This window comes from Pelodiscus sinensis, chromosome 4 (genome assembly GCF_052426305.1).
Source record: "Pelodiscus sinensis isolate ZL-2025 chromosome 4, ASM5242630v1, whole genome shotgun sequence".
Taxonomy (NCBI): Eukaryota; Metazoa; Chordata; order Testudines; family Trionychidae; genus Pelodiscus; species Pelodiscus sinensis.
In genome coordinates, this window is record NC_143055.1 from 134,028,239 (window position 1) to 134,050,546 (window position 22,308).

General features: G+C 47.0%; 1 long non-coding RNA gene across 1 annotated transcript in view; it reads right to left on the bottom strand.

Annotated features, from left to right (window-relative positions):
• The window catches only part of LOC142829390 (uncharacterized), a 33,784-nt gene extending 13,720 nt beyond the window's left edge, over window positions 1-20,064 (bottom strand). The window contains exons 1-2 of the long non-coding RNA XR_012903780.2: window positions 19,056-20,064; window positions 18,069-18,312 (exon numbers count right to left, since the gene is read on the bottom strand). This is a non-coding gene — a long non-coding RNA (uncharacterized LOC142829390). The remainder of the gene's footprint in view (window positions 1-18,068; window positions 18,313-19,055) is intronic.
• Between the last annotated feature and the right edge of the window lie 2,244 nt (window positions 20,065-22,308).

Below are 22,308 nucleotides of genomic sequence, written 5' to 3' on the forward strand. Positions count from 1 at the left end.
ACGGTGTGTACTCATCTCTTGCAAGCCGAGTGTGGGTTCCTGCACTCACTCACTCTCTCTCTGTTTGTAGTGGCTCTTTGGTGACTCTGTGTCTGATTCAGCCAGAGGGCTGTCAGAAAAAGCCTTTGTCAACCACTCCCTTATGCCTCGTGAAATGAGGTTTACAGAAGCGGTCGACAAAGGCTTCCGCTGTCGACTGATCTGCGTCTTGACTCGTGCGCTGTGCCGACGATCAGCTGAGCTGGCACAGCACGGCGGCCATGTTTATTTTAATAAAGCTGAGGATATTTAAATCCCCGCTTCGCTGACTATGTCAGGTAGCCTAGTTTACCTGCCTCTGTCGGCAGAGGCATGTAGTCTAGACAGACCCCTTGTGATGGTGTCTTTTTCTTTTGTCATTCGTGACAAAATTTCAATAGGGTGTCTGGCACTGTTATGCTCAATTATAAATGCATTGTCCCCTCAGTTCTATGCCTCCTCTTCAAAGTTCATCCATTAAAACCAGCCTGCTCTGCTGGCATTAAGAAATGCAGTGCTGGTAACAAGACATACACTAACTCCAGCTTTACTACAGGAAGAGACAGCTCATAAAATAATGGACATGCAACAAAAATCTCACAAATTCCCTCATTCTGATTTATCTTCTGAGCTTCATCATTCTTTTAATTTGATTAAAACAGCTGATTGGGCCGTCCCTTCTGTATTTGTCGCAGAATCCTTTAACTACTCCAATATCTCACTGATTCTTGTATTCCAGCAAGATAGTTTCCCCCCGCGGAATTCGCTCTTAAGCTCCAAAACAACCCACAACCACGGTAATATAAACAAATACTGAGAGACACCATTTTACCAAGCTCTTTGGGGACTCCGGAAGGGATCATGTAGATTAATACCCTTTTAGCAGGTTAAGGGGAACGCAAAATCTGAAAATCCCCACTCAGGGAAGATGAACTGGCTGAGATCCAGGTTGTCCAAGTGATTGCTGCCGGAGATTCAGAGAGATGGGAATCACAACCCACAGTCATAAAAGCTTTACGGATCAGACGTGCCACTTTTGGCATCTAAGGCCTAAATTCAAGTGCCACTGCAATTAGCCCAATGTCGGCTCAGTGGCCACCAAATGCTGCAGGAATGTAAATCCCTCGGCACCTAAATATTTGTTCTAGGCACTTCCCATTTCTGACTCAGGGCATATGAACTTCATTGCACGGTGTCCAGACACCTTAAAGCCAGGGTGAGCCTCAGACCAGATAGAATTTTGCCCACTAACTTTGCCTGCTCTGAAAGCATTTTCCAGAGTGTGCTTACTGAATTGACCCATTTAAAACACAGCTGGAGGAAAAGGCAGAGGTGTCCCAGTCAACTTACTCACCAAAGTCTAAACTACTCTTCATTCATCAAGCAAACTTGAAATCTCATTAAAAAATGATATCAGATTAGACACGATCTGTTTCCCATAAGCCCATGTTGATTGGCACTAATTCTATTATTACCCTCTTAAAATTCTTTATTCATCGGGTCCCATATCAGTCACTCCACCTCTGGGAGGCTTCTGTTGGAACACAGCTAGGCATGTCCGTCTTGGGAGAGGCCCTGGAGCCAAACCCAGGACCAAGCTGGACTGTCTCCCTGGAAGCTGGACTGATTTTGATGATGGCTCTATTAATTGTTATTCTTGGTACTGCAGTAGCAAATAGGACCCCCAGTCACAGTGCAAGATTTTGTTCCGCTAGGTGCTGTACAAACACAGAACAAAAAACCAGAAACAATCCCCCGTCTCCAGGGGCTTACAGTCTAACACCACAATACGCTAATTATTCAGTGAGCTGACATGTAATCAATGGCTGAACAATGCAAATGCTTACCAGACAACGGCCTGTTTTGGTGTGTGAGCTGGTTTCTAAAAGCGAATATTTAGAGCCTTGTAAACCAAGTTTTATTCCCATTGCCTCATCCTGAGTGACTCTCTGGGATGATAAAACCCATCTTATTTGGACTTATTGCTGAGAAATAGACTTTTAAGGCATAAAGTTCTCCAGATGGATGCTTTTGGGGAATTAGTTGAATAAGAGAGATTTAATCCATCCCAAAGTCAGTATACTTAAATACCTGATGAACATAAAACCCTCATAGCTAATCCAAAGTGACAGGTACTAATGGAATACTTACTGGATTAACGACGAGCCTGCTATTTTGCAAGGGCTATGCTGTTTATTTCAACCCTATGCTTGAAAGGATGCACAAAATACACTCCGTCCCTTAGGCGCATTTAATTCAAGTGGACTGAAATGCATGGCTGTACATCTAAGTAGTCTATTGAACCTATGAGTTTTAGATTTGAGATGTATTATTACTTCAAGCACTTCAGACAGGAAATGTTAGCCTGGGGACCCAAATTTGAACGCCACCACGCTTTTCGATGAACTAAGACATATTTATAATTTGGGGGGAGGGGTTGCAACGCAAGGAGAATTTTTCATCTTTGCAGTACCGTTTCCCCTGTCCTTAATTAATACCATGCACAGGTGGTACACGGGATAACCACAGTAAATCACTCAAAGGGTTATGAGTCTCCAAAGAACCATTATTAAATATAGACACATCATAAAACAATAGGCTCGAAGGATGGAGCTGTCAGGCACGACCATTTCAATCGGCGCTGGATGTCAGAAGCTTTACTTCTACAAATGGAATCTTAAAGGTATTTAGCTGGCGGACTCAATTTATTGCAAAAAAAAAAAAAAAAAAAAGGAAGGAAGGAAGGAAGGAGGGTGCGTATGTGAAGATTCCATCTCGCTAATGAGTTTAGTGACTTGAGGCACTGACGAGTTATTTGATTAAACAGATGATATCACCTACGCTTCCAGCATATTTCTCGTTTTGGTTTTGATGAGTCTAGTCTTCATAGCAATATCTGCCTTCCAGGTACTGGCCTTTCAAACCCACTATCCGGTGCATGCACCAATGTGTAATAGCCTGGCAAGTACATGACTAAGAGGCTAGAAACGTCTCCTTGTAGAACAAACAGAAACCCTGCCCTTTTCAGTAGGTCCACACATCCAGCACTGATCATTCACACCACATTTGCACAAGGTCATGGACAGCCAGCGTGATATTTTTACTCTTCAGTGGACAGCTGACCAAAGACAATTATTTGGTTAACTCCACCAATAGTTTCAAAACCACCTGATTGTATGGCCCATTTCAGGCAAATGAGGCTGCCTCATTAGCTGCATGAGGTTCTAAACCACAGGACACACATGGCTTTAGAACTAGTGGTTCATGGTTCCAGGATACCCCAGTTCCTGAAGCTACCCGGTTCTCCACCGAGCAGGCTGCTGGAGCCCTGAGCAGCTCCGGGGACCATGGAAACATTTCAAAGTCGAAAGGAAATGCCATATTTTGGAATACCAATTATGCAGGCAATTTTGATTTTTGTTTTCGTCCGTCTCAGAACATTGTCTTCTAAACTCCACAATTTCCCATGGAATGGGAATTCCATTTTCCAGCCAGCTCTAGACAGTAATTCAGCTACATGTAGGGACCCAACCAAGAGTGGCAGCAGGTTCAAAGCAAACAAAAGGAAGTTTTTCTTCACCCAGAGCAGTCAACCTGTGGAACTCCCTGCCAGAGGATGCGGTGAAGGCTAGAACTTTAACAGGGTTCAAAAAAGAGCTAGATAGCCAGTGATTGACTTAACCTCCATGAATCTATTAGCCAGGATGGGTAGGAATGGTGTCCCTATTCTCTGTTTCTCTGGAGGTGGGTGACAGGGGAGAGATCACATGAGGATTCCCTGTTATGTGCCCTCCCTCTGGGGCATCTGGTATTGGCCCTTGTCGTCAGACAGGATACTGGGCTAGATGGACCTTTGGTCTGACCCAGTATGGCCATTCTTATGTTCTTAGTGGTGTCTAAACACAAAATAAGAGGCAGATTCTGCCTTGAAGAGCTTTCAATCCAAAAAGATGGGACAGAATTATTGTTCCTAGTAGTTTTCCTTTGTCTTTTGGGAATTGAAGCATGTGGTGTCCAAAGCCTTCTCTACATTAGAGTTTGTGCTGCCATTGTACCTGCACCAATGGTGTAAAACACTCTGACTTGGGACTTGTATAGTGTAGTACTTTCCCACACCAGCACCTTAATCCCGAGACAATTCCTCCTTTTGCCAGCAAACAACCTCTTTGATTTTTTTCCCACTGGCATCTGGAAAGAGGCAGTGGGCCATTGATTTGTGCTCTGTCCCTTCCTATCTCCAATTCCATGCTGCCTTTTTTGGGTGCATGAGGTTGGCACTAGCCTTTCATGATTGATTTATCTGGGTTCTGTGCATCACATTAGACCTTCTACGAGCCTGCTTACTGCATGCATAGGTTCATAGAATACTAGGATTGGAAGGGACCTCGAGAGGTCATCGAGTCCAGTCCCCTGCCCTCATGGTAGGACCAAATACTGTCTAGACCATCCCTGATAGACATTTATCTAACCTACTCTTAAATATCTCCACAGATGGAGATTCCACAATCTCCCTGGGCAATTTATTCTGGCGTTTGACTACCCCGACAGTTAGGAACTTTTTCCTAATGTCCAACCTAAACCTCCCTTGCTGCAGTTTAAGCCAATTGCTTCTTGTCTTATCCTCAGAGGCCAGTGCCTGTGGCACTGCATATTCCTCTCCCACATTTAGAGATAGCAGCTCCTGCTTAACGTGATTTCCTGCCCAACTTGGCGGAAGACAAACAACTAAAAAAGAAGGAAATATTGTAAAATAACAGTCAGAAAACAAAAAAAGGGCCACCTCGAGTAAAACCAGTAAAGGAGGCAGTTGGGAACAAAAAGAATTTTTTTTAAAAATTAGGGTGTGTCTAGACTGTAGGCTTTTTTCGAAAAAAGGGGCCTTTTTTTCCTAAACAACTTCCCCTGCATCTAGACTGTTGCTGCGTTCTTTCAAAAGTAAATCGAAAGAACGTGGCAGTTTTTTCGACCACGGTAAACATTGTTTTACGAGGAAGAAAGCCTTATTTCAAAAGCGCTCTTTCAAAAAAAGGCCGTATGTAATGCAAACTGTGCTTTTTCGAAAGAGAGCATCCAAAGTACTGGTTGTAGTCTAGACGCTGTTTTTCGAAAGAGGTTTGCAGTCTAGACATAGCCTTTGAAGTCATAGTGACTTTGCTCCTGAGGTAAACAGAAAGGATCATAAACTCTGGCAAGTCAAGAGGAAAAGGATAATTAGGCAGGCTGAAAAAGAATTCGTTTTTGTGTCTTTTGCTGGTAGCTCTTCAAACAGCATTTTTTTAAAAAAATTCTTCAGAATCAGGAACCCTGCTAAATGATCAGTCGGGCCATTGGGCAACTGAAGTCCTAAAGGAGTACTCAAGACACACAAGGCCTCTGCAGGAAAAGCTAACTGGATGCTTCGCATCATTCTTCACTTCTGAGGATACCCACACCTGAGCTGTTCTTTTCAGGTGATAAATCCAAGGAAGTGTCCTGGATTGAGGCACAATAGAGATGATTTGGGAACAAATTGAAAAATTGAGCAGTACAGTAATAAATCACTAGAGGGCATTCATTAAGAGGTCTGAAGGAACTCAGATATGAAATTGCAGAACTAGGAACTGTGGCGTGTCACCTGTCCCTTAAATCATACCCTGGACCAGATGACTGGAGGGTAGCTAATATATCGTCCTTTAAAAAAAAAAAAAAAAAAAAAAAACTCCAAAGCTGATCTTAGCAGTTACAGGCCAGAAAACCTAACTTCAGTACCAGGCAAATTGGCTATAACTATAGTAAAGACCAGAATTAACGGACAGGTGAACATGAGTCAACACAGCATGCATGAGGAGCCATCATGCCTCGCCCATGTATTAGAAGTCTTTAAATGGGCGACAAGCATGTGAACAAGTGTGACCATGTTGATGTAGTGGCCTCAGGGCTTTCCAAGCATCTTTGAGAAGGTCCCTCACCAATGACCCTTATCCCATGACCGCTTACGTTTGCCTAAGAGGGAAGGTCTTCTCATGCATCAAAAACTGATTACAAGACATTAAAGACAGGGCCAGAATGCATTGTCCATTTTCAGAGTGGAGAAACTAGCAGGGTCCCCTGAGGGTCTGTCCTGGGACCAGTCCCGTTCAACATGTTCATACATGATCTAGAAAAGGGGACAAACAGGGAGATGGCAAAGTTTGCAGCAGACACCAAATTACTCAAGATAATTACGACCAATGCAGTGAGGAAAGAGTTACAAAGGGATCTCTTAAAACTGGGCAACAAAATGGCAAATTACACATTGTGTGTATGAATGCCAAGTAATGATCACTGAAAACATAATCCCAACCATGCCGACAAAATGAGGGGAGGGGGTCTACATCAGTGTTTCTCAACCTTTTTTTATAAAGTACCCCTTTAAAAGTAAATAAATAAAAGTACGCCCCCATACCTACAGTTTTCAGACACACCATTTTTTTCTATCATTGCAACACATTTGCTTAAACAATTTAATTGTAGCCAGGCGGACAATGACATTTTTGGGTGTAAAAAGTACAAAAATAATAAAGCGCTGTAAAACTTAAAACAAAAATTCAATTTTCTCCAAATTTCAGTTGTGTTGATGGACCTCCAGATTTCTCCCGTGTACCCCTAAGGGTACTTGTGCCACTGTTTGAGAAACACTGGTCTACATTAGCTGTTACCACTCAGAAAAGATCCCGGAGTCATCTCAAATAGTTCTCTAAAAACCATCTACTCAAGGTATAATGGCAAGCAAACAAAACAAAGCAAATATTAGGAACCATTAGGAAAGGCATAGACAGTTAGACAGAAAATACCATAATGGCAGAATAGCAATAGGCAGCACAACCAGCTCTTGAATGCTTCATGCAGTTTCAGCCCAGCTCAAATAAAGTTGTATTAGAACTGTAAAACATACAGAGAATGGCAACAAAATATGAGGAGGGTATGGAGCAGCTTCCACATGAGAAGACGTTTATTTTCTAAACTGAATGGTGCTAATCTTTTAAATAACTAAGGGGAGAGCTGATAGAGGACTGCAGAGTCACGAATGAAGTGGAGAAAGTGAATAGGGACGTGTATTTTACCCCTTCATGTAGGTATCTTGCCCTGAAAGATCTAATCTGGGCAATGCTGGGTGAGTCTTGCAACAGGCCCTCTATGTTCATGTTTGGACGTTCATAAGTTAGCAATAACTATATTGACCTACTATGCACAGTCAAAGTCCTCCTGTGTGCAGGTCTGAACACCAGCCAGCCAAATGGGTTGGGGGGGGGTGTAGCAGCAAGTGCATCCCCCCAGCAAGCCTGGGAGATCCAGCAGATAGTCCAATATGGCCTTAGTGTCTTTGAATATCACAATACCTAAGCTGACCTCCTGCAGAACACGGTCCATCAGATTTCACCTACTGACTCTTGCACCACACCCATATCTTGTAGCTGGGCAGGACCATATTGCTTTAGAAAGATACCTTGTCTCGATGTAAGGTCTCCTAGTGACGAAGGAGTCATCACATCTATGGATGGAGCATTCCAATGGCTAACCTCTGTCGTGCTTCAAAATTTGCGCCTGGCTTCTAGTCTGACTTTTTCTAGCTTCCGCTTCTAAGCTGGGATCTTGTTACACCTGTATCTGCACAATTGCTTTTTGTGTCACCAAGGCGATACGCCTCATTGTGATGCTGAAGGGGCAGTACAAAGCTACACCAATGTCCAATCCCCAAGCCACACCCGGACCCTCTGTCTGGTTCTCTCTCTTCTTTTGCATCTGTGAAAGTGTGACATGGCACAGGTAACTTGGATGGATTCTGAATTTCCCAAATGACAGAGTGAATATTAATTAGATCATAATAATTTAAACGCTCCTTTCCCGAGACTGTACATTTGTTTACTATTTGATTTATTGCTGACAATTTGTGGACAAAAAATTCAATTGCTAAGGGTTCACTAAGGCTGGGATGCTTGCTTCTAATTAGCTCTTATTTTGCCTCATTGCTGTCTGTTATTTTCGTTTCACAGGCAAGGCAAACAAACAATGTAACTTGAATAAAAAATATGTATTAAAATCCTCTGGTTATTATGAATCAACTTTAAATAGCCAGGGAATTGCTATTATGCAAATCCACAGATGGGCCTTGAGGGTAAAGAACTGGAATGCATGTGTTCAGAGTCTTGTTTTGCCAACAGAGCCTAGCTTGAGAGTATACACGCTATTTCCTTTACAATACATGCCATTTTTTTAGTCAGTGACTAAGGATAGTTGGTACTTTAATAAGACATGTCCATGCAATTTAGTGCCTTTCGCCCCTCTACTTAAATGTTGCATGTTTGTTTCATTGGTCTAATTTCCAAATGTCAATGCTGGGATTCTCCTTTCCCCCTAAAAAAAAAAATACATCCAAGGAAGTTAGGCTCTTAACACTCAAAGACATTCAATGGGAAATCTGATTTCCTAAGGTTCCTCTGAAAACCTCAGACTTAGACATGAAAGTTTTCAAATTCTTCTGGTGTTCCAATCTACATGAACAGATTCACTCTACTCTTCACTGACTGGGCCTCAGCTGGAGTCTTGTGACCAGTCCCGGGCACCACATTTCAAGAAAGATGTGGAGAAATAGGAGAAAGTCAAGAGAAGAGCAACAAAAATGATTGAATGAATTGGGTTTGTTTCCTGGACCTTTAGTCTTCCTTCCTAGGTCGTGTTTAGTTAGGAAAATAGAAGGCTGAGAGGAGACATGATAGCAGCTTTCAAGTACCTAAAAGGGTGTTACAAGGAGGCAGGAGAAAAATTGTTCTCCTTGGCCTCTGAGGATAGAACAAGAAGCAGCAAGGGAGGTTTAGGTTGGACATTAGGAAAAACTTCCTGCCTGTCAGGGTGGCTAAACACTGGGATAAATTGCCCAGGGAGGTTGTGGAATCTCCATCACTGGAGATATTTAAGAGCAGGTTAGACAGACATCTATCAGGGATGGTCTAGACAATGCTTGGTCCTGCTGTGATGGCAGGGGACTGGACTTGATGACCTCTCGAGGTCCCTTCCAGTTCTCGTATCCTGTGGATTTATGATTCTATGACCTATTCCCAGAATTTCAAAGGCAGGAAAGGGAAGTTCCTGGAAAAGGATGCTCATGGGACCCCTGCTCAGTTGTTGCACATTTCTTATGTTCAAGGGTTTTGAGGAGCCCTTGGCAAACTCTGGACTCCATCCTCACAGAGAGGGTACATGGCAGGGACAAGCTCCATGAGGAATGTCCTGGAGAGTTAATCAAGTCAGAGGCTAATTGCATCTTCAGGTGGAGTGCTCTTCACAAAGAAAGGGTAGTTTCCATTGCAACAACTTACCAAGGGAAGGACTGAATTTTCCGTCACTGCTGGTCTTTATGTCAGTCGTGTATAGTCTTCTCACATGGGAAGAAGTTATAGGCTTGATGCAGAATTCCCTGGGTGAGGGTCTCTTGGCTGTGTTCTGCTGGTGGTTAGACTAGACTAGGCATAGTTGTCCCTTCTGGCCCTAAAACTCTAGAAATCTCTGAAAATTCCCCCACAAAATGCAGGCAGCTGCCCCCACACCCTATGGAGATACATAACACTCGGGAATGCATTTTTACACCCCATCTGTGATAACTAACACTTATGAATGCGTCTCTCAAACTTGTGTGCCCAAGTCCCAAACATTCGCCATGCAGATTTGGGGAGTTCCTCACCGCCGCTCCAGTCCTACTTTGTTCTAAAAAGTCCTCCAAAGTTGCCCTGTGCTGAAATCTATGCTTGTTTTTGTTGGGTAGGGCACGTCCATTCATTACACAGAGCACACAGTGCGTTCAAAAGCAATGCTGTGAATTTCAATGGTTCCCACTGTGCCTTTTTTTTTAATTGCAATCCGACAGACAAAAATCTCGCCAAGGTCACCTCTGTTTAATTATCCATGTGATTGACAGGGCCACCATCAACATAACCCTGAATAACCAGAAAACTTGGGTAGTAGCTGAAATCCATTAGAAACGGAGTAATTGGAGGAACAGGTTTTGGAATCACAAAGGTAGAGAAACAGTAGCAATCGGAGGAGAGAGACTCAACTAAATAGAAAGTGGCAGATGCCACCCGCTTTCCCCAAACAAGCTGTTAATTAGTATGTATCCTCCGTGTAACCAGGAACTGTACTAATGAAACTGTCCTGCAAAATGTCAGAGGCAGCATTTTAGCTCTGCAAAGAATTGTACCCAGTATTCGGCCATGGTGTAGCGCTTGGGAATTGATTCAGGCAGGAGTTCTGCCTTTCGAATGGCTTGCTGTTTCAGAGCTTCTTGATTGTAATTTATTTCTCCTTTCTGTGCGCACGTGCACACAGGATACTCTTGAAAGCATCTCTATGGACGCGACCCACAGTCTGCAAAGACTGCCAGAACTCAAGCGATGTGACTGTCATTTAAGGCGCAACGTCCTTCATGTCTTATTTAGCACTTTGCCTCTCGTAGCACTTTACGAAGGCATGCAGAGTCAATATGCAGTGTTACAAATGGGGAAACTGAGGCACGGGCTGGTGCTGTGGCTTGCCTAAGTTCACCCCAGCAGGCCAGTGGCAAAGCTAGAAAGTGAAACTACATGCTCCGGAGTCCCAGTTCTAACCATCAGGCAATGCTGCATCCCACATCCCTGCGCAGATAAATGCTGCAGATAGAGGGAATAAATCAGACAAGATTTAAAGTGACCCTGTTCATTAAAAAGTGATCTTTTATTAGCCCTAGTATGATTACTATTAATTATTACAGTAACATAGACCCCTTTCCTCCAATTACGATCAGCGGTAGGCACGGAGATACAGTAAGAAAAATCCAGAAGAGCTTTTGATCCCATCAAAAGGTGACAGTGTAAACAGATGCACAGAAGAGGAAGTGACTTGCTCAAAATGATGCAGCAGAGCAGGAACCACACAAAGCAGAATCTCAGCATTTTAAGTTAAGAAGGATCATTATTTGTTTTTGGCCGTATTCTGCATACCCAAATCCCATCTGGGTCTAGGGCCAGTGTCAGCTAAAGTCTGTGGGAGACTCGTTGAATTCACAGGAAAGGGATCCCACTTTCATTCGCAGGTAGTAATAGAACCTCTCCAAAGATGATAAAAGTTTAAACCACTTTTTGATGAGACAAGGGACTGTGGACCTTTTACCGTATGAATTTTTTATGGATCCCTGATTATGCTGCACTATGTCTTCTGTCCCATGAAGGTTACAAGATGTCGATTTCTAAGAGAATGCAAAGTTCCAACCCTACAACCAGCGGCGTGCCATGAGGAATCTTTGACATTGCAAGCAATTGGGATGAGTGTTATTCATTCCTCAGCATGTGGCTGTTCTCTCCGTCTCCAAGAGAAAGACACAGAAAACGCAGGCATTAATCATCTGGGGTATTCGCTCCTCTGTGTTTACTTTTGCTTTGGTCTGAGAGGACTGATTTGCTCCCCAGGAGCAATACATGGGATTATTAGAAGCACTCAGCCCCAGTCTAATTCTGTTCCCAAACAGTTGATATTGTCTGATCGTGGATTTCAGCACAAGGCACAGCTAAATCTGAGCCCTTTTTGAAAACCCTTCTAGAAAACTTTACTGCACCCCACACAATCCCCTCTTTTTGACACCATGCTCAGTCTAATCATTTGACTTTTCTCTTCGTTATTCTGTTTTGCCTTGGTCACTGCCGATGTTCCCGCTCATCTTTTCCATCCATCTGGGGATTTATTCCATCCATGTGTGGAATAAATTTTATCTCCACCAAAGCAGATGTGAATGTGAACCACCAACAGAAACATAACATCTACCCATGATCTGCTAATCAGCTGGGTGGCATTTCAATTTCTCCTGAGTGGCCGACAAGCACTCAGCTTACAGGGAACACTTGTCCCTTCCTCTTGGAAGCGCATTAGACATGATGGGACAACAAAGATTTCACCATCAGATTGCAGGATCAATATTAGGCTGTCACCCAGCTAGGAGAAAGAATTCAAAACAGCTAGATCAGGCATTCAGAAATATTGGGGAGTAAAAGAAATATAAAGCGGACGGGGCCAGCTTCATGCTGAGGGTAACTCCACTTAGTTTGGCAACCTTCGATGTAGCCACTAGGATAAGGCTGGGATCACTACACTTATCTATTTCATTACAATCCCAGGATTTTCATTGAAAATGTTGGCAATTTTTTTTGCTTTGATTTCCGCCCGCCACTTCCCATTGGTTACACTCTGCCCAAAACCATTTAACAAACTGTGTGAATGAGCAGTTTTCCTGGATTTGGGAAAATTCTAACTCCCCTCCGTTAACCACAGTCTTTAGGGAGAAGTTTGTGCCCTGTTCGCTGGCTTTCGGCTAACAAAAAGGACTGAATTTCCCACCGGTATAAGTGTTTCCCCCCCATTTCAGCAAAAGCCCCATTGAGTCGACATACAGGCCTCATGCAACATCAGGACTTGTGCTAGAACGCCCACTGCAAATTCCTCTCCACGCGAGGTTGTTTTTTTCCCATCCGCGTGTGGAATAAATGATGCGTACCGAGGCATGTGCGGATGTGAACCACCAATAGAAACCCAAATCCGAGACATACTGAGCAGAAGGCTTTGGGGTTCACATGGATAGTCCCTCCCTGCCCCTCACGAGTTGCCTCGGCAACGGGCACAGCTACGGTTACCTCAGCAGGTGCTCTGCAAGGAAGCTGACGGATGGCTGGGGCCCGAGACATGCATCATGTGGCTTCTGCGAATGGAAGGACTGGAGCGGCAGGGCCTAACAGATCTGCAGTGTAGACACCGGCCAGGGGTCCTAAGCACCGCGGCTAGAAACATCACAAAGCAAAGGTGCCCTGTAGGTGCTCCCCTGGCGTTTATTGCCAGTGCATTGGAGCAGCTCTCACTCAGTGGAGTTTGTCTCCCAGGCCCTGCAGAGTGAGGAAGGCCTAGCCTGAGTTTTCAGACAGGAATACGGTGGGGTTCGTGCCTCTCCTTAGGCCACCGAAGAAGCCAGTGGCTGAGCTAAGGACTGCAGCCTGTCCTCTAGGTTCCAGTTGCCTGCACCACCCTGCCTGGCCTGGCCTTGCTTGCAGTGTCTTGTGCCTCTCCTATGAAGGTCTCTCCTCAGAGCGTGTCCCGCCTTTCGCCTGAGCTATACATCTGCCCTCCTTCAGGCGCTAGGCCGTCTGGCCGTGCTCATTGTGTCCCATAGCCCCTGAGCGTTGCCAGGAAGGCAGTCACCTCACAGACTGAGTGGGGCCAGATCTTGGATGCATCATGGTGCTGAGCAGGGCATGTGACCCATAACAGCAAGCAGAGAGCCCCACGCCCAGCGGGGAGTTCCTGCTAGCACAAGTGAGCCGGTCAGGCCCTTTGAACTGCTCCGTATCCATCTTCCACTGCTCCAGGCTCCATTCGGAGGCCGCCACTCGAAGCAGCCCAACACCAGCGATGCAGAGATCAGAGAGCTATGTCTGGCTTCCTACCCCGGCTCCTTGTCCAAAGTGCAGCTCTGACGTGAAGTGCCAGATAGGTGCACCTGTTCCAGCAGTTCTACGTCTTAGGTCATCTCCCTGGGCCTTCCGCGGGGAGGAATCTTGTTCTGAATGTATAACGCTCGTGGGCTTCTCTGTGCGAAGGTTCCTCATGCCTCTCAAGATTCAAAAGCATCCGTCCAAAGAAGGGATGCTTAACCAGGGCCCAGCAGGGAGCAACTGTTCTCTCAAAAGGGAACAAGGGCTTGAAATATAGCCAGGCTCAAAGGCGCTGTCTCAGGTGGCAAGGGGCCCTTTGAAATGCTCCATGTAGATCCATGGATTACGAGTTTAATTAACACGCTGAACTTTTAAGAGGAGGAAGCCAGCAGGCAGGATGGCTCCATGTGGTCACAAAGACAACGTCTGACTCCCAACGCAATACAAAGGACGGGCTGGCTCCACAAGGCTGGAAGTCATGGAGACCTTGCTGCAAACTATGCTAAGGTAACAGACTCCAAGTGGAGGCCGAGGGGTAAACACGGGGCCCATTTCAGAGCTGATGTAAGCTAGTGGAAAGCCACTCATGCCCGCTCAAGCTCTCAGGTTGGCTCTGTGACCCCGAGGGGAAGGACTAACCATCCCTAGCATTAGCCCGTTTGGCTGGTACAAGCTGTATGCATAGTAAGAGGGTTTACTTTTCTAGCATCACCTATGCCGAATTCACAGCTGGAGAGTGATGTTGCTGGTACAGCTTAGGCTGGCTTGCTGAAGGAAATAAGTTATACCAACACAAGGGGTTTGCATCGACTCTCAGGCTTTGGCTGGTAGGGAAATGTTGCAAAACCCACCTCTCTAATAGTTATTGCTTCACGGGGAAAAGTTTCCAGTGTAAACCAGGCCTAGGTCTCATTTCTCATCCAAGGGACACTTCCTGGGCCTGTGGCGACAGCAGCATCTCCCTGCCTCTCAGAAGAGTTCAAGGTTGTGAGTCACGCAGACCCAGCTCCACAAATAGACTTGGCCCCGATTTAGGTGCTAGGGTGATCCACAACCCCCGCTCTCAGCTACCACCTCACTCAGCACCTACATCTGCCCTGTAAACATGCCCTCAGCACCCATGTTTTCTACCTCTGGGCACATGCACTCCACTGCTGCCTCAGACAGCAGCCTAGACGCCTCTGGGCCAGTTGGCTTGTAAAACCAGCTGAAGGCACCATTGGGCGGCTTTGACATGCCCAATTCCACACAAAATGGCAGGAAGCAGGGATTGACAGCCGCCTCCCTCACAGCTTGAGCTGGGTGCCTATGGAGTGCACCAGGGCTCTGGGAGACCCAAGTTCAGTTCACTGAGGAGAGGGATTTGAGCAGTGATTTCGCGCCACTCCCAGGAGCACCTTTGACACACGACTTGTTCGTTATTTTCACTGTCTTGGGCCCATTACGCGGAAGAGCTTCAGCAGGAGAGACTGGGACAGCCCTGAGTCCGAATACCGCCTACCCCAGGGCTCAGGGAATTCCCTGAACAGCGAGAAGCCTCCACGGAAACCTCTTTACCTCAGGTTGCTGTCACGGCTGCTGCCTCTGGCCGTTGTCATGTGGGAAGGTTGGGCTGTTCTGTCAGGTAATGACTTAGCCACAACTCTGAACCCTTTCCCGGAGCCAGGGGCCTAAGCAGAGACACGTGACGGAGACCCCGTGAGGGGCAGGAATTAGCATGTAGCTCTCTCTTTGCAGTCTTTATTAATGAGCTTAGGCCGCTCCCCCTGGCGTTCCGGTTTTGGGTAGTGCGTTCTTAGACACCCACCTCGTCCCATGCATTGTGTCAAGAGCCTGGCACCCAACTCAGTGTTTTGGGGGCCTGCATCACCCAGTGCAATCCACAGAATTGCCCATTCCCTTTCCGGATCCAGGCCCTCAGATGTTATGGTAATGGGGCCTTTGATACCCAGAGCACTCTTTTAGCAGCATTCAGAAGCCAGCTGGTTAACAAGGCATTAACAGGGATTTGTTACAATCAGATGCTAATCACCACCATATTGAACTAATCCTACAAGAGAGATGATTTAGAAAGGAAATTCCAAATTATATGTACTGTGTTTGTCCCCCAGGGAATAACATCTTTACAACTGGTAATTTTCTAACTTTTTCTTAAACACTGGTATTTTCATGTAAATGGTAAAAAAATATTGAAGTACGGGGGGGGGGGGGGGAATCCCATCATTGCAATGCTTTGGGCTGGAAAAGTCAGATTTCTGCAATGCAGCTACATAGTGTTGCAACAGGTGTGTTTTCTGTGCCCAACAAGGGAAGGATAGCCTTGTATTTAAGCTGTAGTGCTACATTTATAAATGTTGACCTTTTGGAGAGTAGATTGAGAGCCTCACACACAGTCCGGGAGTATGCCATCCAATATAGGTCAGCACTGGTCATTATGGGGAATAGAAGAGTTATTTTCACTGAGTTATTACAGGGAGTTCTTATCTTTTTTTATTATTATTGTCGAAGTGTGCCGGGCACGTCGGTTTTTTTACGTCCGTTTTTATTTGATTTACATAGCAGCTGTCACCCACTTGGAGACCTTTTCAGGACCATCAGGATGGTTTACTCCAGGCACACAAGCCCTACTGAAATGCAGCCAGCTCTGGTGTGGGACACAGTGATTGGTTAGTAGCACATACTAGTCAAACACAAACAAAGCAGGTTTGTCCAGGCAAAGCAACACAGGAATGTACACCTTACTAAAACGTGGCCAGGGTTTCTGAGGGAGAAGTGGAGAAGTGCTGTGGGCTAGTTTGCCTCTCAGCTGATTGTCACAGCCCTTCCTCAGTCAGCCAGGACCATCATACTCCCTGTTTTGTCATCACGAGGGGGTATTGATGGAGTAGGGCCAGAGACCACTTGCACCTGCTCATAGTGAGGGGCACTGTCTCCCTAGGCTAGGGCATCCCCACTGCAGGAGGTCAATGGGAGAATCTCTCCCATCAATTTCCCTTACTCCTCATGACCCAGTGGAGTTCTCAGGGCAACAGAGGTGCCATCAATGGTCAATTGAGAAGGTCCTTACTAGACCCACTAAATCAAACCCTGGCAGATGAATCTCCGAGCGTAGATCTTGGGTAAGTAAAGACAAGCCCTGAAGTGGGAGGCATACCCCAACCCCACTTATAACCTGATCTCTGGTACGGAGAGGAACAGTTTTCCAATGGGAGCAGTGGGGCAAACTAACTGGCTATATAATAGAGCTTGATACATTAATGATCAGAATTAAATGACACGCTTGCCTGCAGTAGGCAGTGACTGGGCTTGATTGCCCAGGAGGTCGCTTGCAATCCTAGGGTGTGTCTAGACTACACGGGGTTTTTTTCGAAAAAAGTGGCCTTTTTTTGAAAAAACTTCCCCTGCATCTAGACTGCTACCACGGTCTTTCGAAAGTAAATCAAAAGGACACAGCAGTTTTTTCGACCACGTAAAACCTCGTTTTATGAGGGAGAACGCCTTTTTTCGAAAGTGCTCTGTCGAAAAAAGGCACTGTGTAATGCAAACTGTGTTTTTTCGAAAGAGAGCATCCAAACTGCCTGAGTGCTCTCTTTTGAAAAAGAGCATCTAGACTACAGCCAGTACTTTAGAAAAAGCAAGCCACTTTTTTAGGCTTTTTCAAAAGTTTCAAAAGAGGCTTGGAGTCGAAAGATAGAGGATTTTTCGAGACCTAGCCCTTGTGTCTTAAGTGTGACTGTCTGAATATTTTAGTCCTACCCAATAGTACGCTCTAGTTCATTTAACTGCTAAAATAGTCCATTTAGCTTCACCTTTAAACATATGACCCTTAGAGGGGAAAAAAGGCAAATTAATAGATAGATTAATGTGAAAACCTGTACTTACATTAAGAAGATATTTGAAATGTAGATGTAAAAATCTAAGTACAGGTTTTCACATTAATCTATTTCCTTATGAAAAATGTTATATATCATTTGGCCAGAAATGCTGTTACTTACTTACTTGCTGTGTGGATGTAATTGCAACACCAAATGCAGTTTGGACGGATAGATGCAGTAAAGGACATCTCCCATTGGCTTGAATGGATGTTTTATTAAATGTGTGGGAACTCAATTAAGGTACCATGAGAGTTACGGAGTTTTAATACGAGGGAAATTGTTGTAAAGGGACTTAGAATTGGTTTTTAAATGCTGCCCAAGCAAACATTGATTTATCATCAGTGAGAGAATGAATGATAAGTGGGTCTTAATGAAAGAGAACCCTGGGGCTGAGATTCAGAAGTGGTGGAAGTAGTGAAACATGATTCAGACTGGGGTTCCATCACTGGTGATCGTGGCTGCCACAAAAAATCTTCCAGAAGAGGTTACGCATTGTGGGCAGACACGGCTCTGACACATTGTGACCTGCAGTGGAACAAGACCATTCCAAGTCCGTTAAACTATCCCTCGATGTGGAGAGATTAGGGCAGGGTGATAGATTTGACTGCCTGGTTGAGTTAGTAAATTCCAGCAGACACTCGGTGCCTTGCTAGATCTGAGAAGCATTGTTGTCTTGGCCCTGCCAGGGTGTTTCAAATGATCTTTGCCTTACCCTGCTTCATTTTCCTTATCACCGTCTGCATCAGAAGGCCCGGTCTCTGTGCTCTGGAACCAAATCTTTGCTGTCGTGTATTCTGTCCGGTTGCAGAGCGTTCTGTCTGTTCTCAGAATGAGAAGATTTTCCACTGGTGCTATCAGTGATCACTCGTGGGTCTAGAGCAGGGGTGGGCAAAAGGGCCTCTGCGGGCTGGATCCGGACCACCAAGTGGGAGCCCTGCCGCACCCCTGCCTCCAGGCTAATTAGAGAGAAATGCATGAAGTTTTGGCCACCCTGGCCCCGCCCTGCAAGGAGCATGTGGTTCTTCTAAGAGCCACATGCTCCTGGCAGGGCGGGAGGAGGCTTCACATGAGCCCCTCCCCCCCAAGCCCTGATTGTCCTGGGGGCAGAAGGCAGAGAGCGTGAAGTCTCCTCCCACTGCCAGGGGCATGGGCACCCAGGAGGAACCTGCGGGGAGGCAAAGGCACTCCTCTACCCCCAGGCCAATCATGGTCTGTGGGTGGGGAAGCAGGGAAGTATCCTGGCCCCGCCCCTTTCATTTGAGGCCTCGCCCCTTCCAGTGGCAAATGAGTTTCAATGGTGATAAATGCAAAGTAAGGCATATTGGGGAAAAATCCCAATGGTGCATTATCGGGGGGCTCCCCCCGACGTGGGGTTGCCACCCCCATCCGGGGCCTAGTTCGGCCCGCCTGGGCCTAGCCCTCAAAGTACAAGTGGGGGAAATACGGCCCACGGGCCTAGTCCACAGTTCAGTGTTTGTTACCCCGGTCCCCACTTGCCAGGGTCTCGGGCAGCAGGGGTAGGGGGGCCCGGGTCCTCCCTCTCCACCGGGCCCCGACCCAGGGCCCTAGTAGTGGCGGGTGGTTCCCACCACTGGCTCGGCGGGGGCTCCTCCCCGCAACGCCCCGAGCCCTCAGGGGCTTCTGCAGCTCCCTGCCCTGGGTCGTTTCCCCCCCCGCTTGCAGCCCGGCGCGGCCCTACCTGTTGGCGTCGGTCGACTGGCTGTAGTGGTGCTTCCCCTGGCAGCCGCAGAGTTGGCGGGGTCCGGTCCGGTGCTCGGGTCACGGGGGGTCGGTCAGCGGCTCCGGCGTTGGGGCCAAGCCCAGCTGAGGCCTGGCAGCAGCATGCCCAGCTCCCTTGGCGACTCCCTCTCTGGCCCGGGGTGGCTAGCTCCAGCTTGGGTCACAGTCTGCCCTTTCTGAGCAGGCCAGCAGCCTTTTGTACCCTTGCTCCCTTTGGAGCATGCCCAGTAGGGCTGTGTGGGTGGGGCCTACTCCGCCCCTGGCCCCAGGTGGTTTCCCTGGGCTTGAGTGCGGGGCGAGGCTGCCCCGTCACATGCATGCAAAATGATGGGGACTAATTAGGGGTCACCAGATGAAATGAATAGGCAGCAGGTGTAAAACAAAGAAAAGGAAGTTTTTCTTCACACAGCGCACAGTCAACCTGTGGAACTCATTGCCAGAGGATGTGGTGAAGGTCAGGACTTTATCTATCTTTTTTGAACCCTGTTAAATTCACGGAGGTTAGGTCCATCAATGGTGGTTAGCCAGAATGGGTAGGAATGGTGTCCCTAGCCTCTGTCAGAAGCTGGGAATGGGGGAGAGCAGAGGGGATCACGTGATGGTTCCCTGTTTTGTTCACTCCCTCTGGGGCACCTGGCATTGGCCACTCTGGTCAGACAGGACACTGGGCTGTATGGACCTTTGGTCTGACCCAGTCTGGCTGTTCTTATGTTCTTCTTCCTTTAACAAACCTGTCCTGTTACCAGGAGTCTCCTGTTTTTAGGCTGCAAGAAGCAATTGAATTTGCAGCGAATAGAAGTGGTCCAATGTGATAGGACCCTGCTGTCTCAGAATTGATGGCAGGCAAGAGGACATTAATGAGGGCCTGTGCTTACAACTCCCGTTGTCACTGGTTCCAGCTGGCAGGGCTTTTTCAAGACAGCATGGCAGCCAGGAAATACGAGCCACTCTCCACAACAGCTGGGTGTAGAATGCCTGCAGTAATTAGAACGGGGGCCGTTTCAAAGCTAGCCAAAGGTTCATGGCCAGCTGAATTAGCCTGGTCACCTGCAAAGGTGACCATTCTCCAGCCAAGGGCCGGCGGAGCAGGAGACTGTGTACTCAGTGTGTGTAGAGTCACTCTCTCTGTCCTGGTATCGGCACGTGTGTGACTTTCTCTACAAGGCAAATAAAGCAGAGGGCGATACGAACTCAGGGGCAGCTGCTTTGCTGGCCTGTGTTGTGAAACCCAGATCAGATGCACAAGCCATCTATCTAAGCCTGGGTCACTGAAGGATCTGATGCCAGCCAATCAACCCTGCAGTAATAATAATCCTCTCCATAGGATGGTTGGGGGCAGCCACCCTACGCCCCCCACTTTGGAGTGGTCCTGTGGTGGCTGCCTCAACCCTTCTATGGATGGAATGGTCCCCATGGGGCCCAGGGCTGCCAGGATTACCTGAGGGGCCCGGGGCAGAGACAGCCTGCTCTGCTCCTCCACCATCACCCAGTTGGGTCATGCCACTTCATGCTATATCATGCCTGGACATGACAGAGTGGTCACTAAGGCCTCAGACATGTTAAATCATTGGAAAGCCAGGGCAGGAAATGTGCCGTCTCTAGGACCGCAAAAGTACCTGGGACACACTAAGTTTCATGAGCCTAATGAATAACTAATATGTCATCAGGTCTCCCCACGGGGGGACAACGGGAACAACGGCCCCAGGCCTGGTGATACAAAAGAGCCCAGAACTCCGGCCGCCACTGTGGTTACTATGGCAACGGCGGCATTCGGAGCACTGGGCCCTTGAAATGGCTGCTGGAGCGCCGCACCATGCACTCCAGGCCGCGCTGAGGGCTGTCTATCAACAGCTCCGCCCCTTCCATCTGAGGCCCCGCCCCTTCTAGGGCCACAGAACAGACCTCCCCCCCACCTCGGCCTTGCCCAGTGGCCTGGCCAGGCTGTCGGCCCCGCTGTATGAAAATTAATCAATCCCAGGGCAGGCCCAGTGGTGGAGGAGAAATTCAGATGCCCTTAATGTTCATATGGGCTGTGGAAGGCTTTCAGTCTGGTATAAGAACATACACAAGGTCAAAGCCCGCAGAAAAGGTAAAATTTCCTCGATAACTTGAGAAGGGCATTTAGACATCATGCTAAACCACTCTCTGAGCAACGTAGGACTAAAGGGAGGGCAGATTGCCTGAGGTCTGCTCGCTGTGGGGGTCTTATGCCTTCTCCCCAAAGTTTCCCCACTCCTGGGATAGATGGACCATGGGGCTGATCCACTCCAGCAGTTCGTATGTACCGGATAACTAATGATCAGTGTTAATCTGATTTTCTTTTTATTACTTCACCACCCTTTTTTCTGTCCCTTTCACCTCCTCTCGCCGGGTTTAAGTGTATGAAACAAGGGCAGGTTTATTTGTTGCTGTTCAGAACCTAAGTGCAGACCTGAGCCAGAAAAACAGAACCTTATTCCTTCCTTCCTCTTTCTTCCCCAGAGACCACGCTGCTGAAGATCATCTTTGAAGCCGTCCTCCTGTCTTCTTTGGTTCTGACTTCAGTGAGCACTCTCGAGAGGCTGCTGACTTCACAGCCATCACCTGAGATGAATACACGTCCTGCCTGGTGAGGAGGAGAGAAAGACAGGCAGCTCTAAAGTGCAAATGACTTACTCTGTGAACTCCACTCAAAGCCTCTGCCTTAACCATTAGCAAGAGTTGAAAATCCTCAGCGTCGTCAAGGAACGTTTCAGCGTCATCTTGGTTGGAACTTGCCAACTAGTGAACAATACAGGAAGGACGGTAAGGTGAATTTCAGCCATTTTGCAGGGTTTCTTTCCTTCTCCCCATCTCTCCATCAGACCCACTATCTAGATTAGGAATACAAGTTGAATCGCTCTAGTCCGGCACCCTCGGGAGCTGAGTGGTGCCAAACCAGAGAATTTGCTGGACCACGGGAGGTCAATATTGTCTAGCTGTGTTAGCAACACTGCCACTGCTTGCTGCATTCTTAGAAAACATTTGGGGGGTGAATTAGAGCTAAATAACAGCACAGAACACTGAGAACCAGGACTGGTGGCTGCAAACAAACTTTATGGGATCACGGGAAACTTGTCCACACCCATAAGTGGACATCCTGCCAAGTAAAATCATGCCAGACCACAGATGTTTCCAGATCAGAGTTCTGGACTAGAGAGGTTCTATCTGTAGTTACCCTGAGCATGGCATGA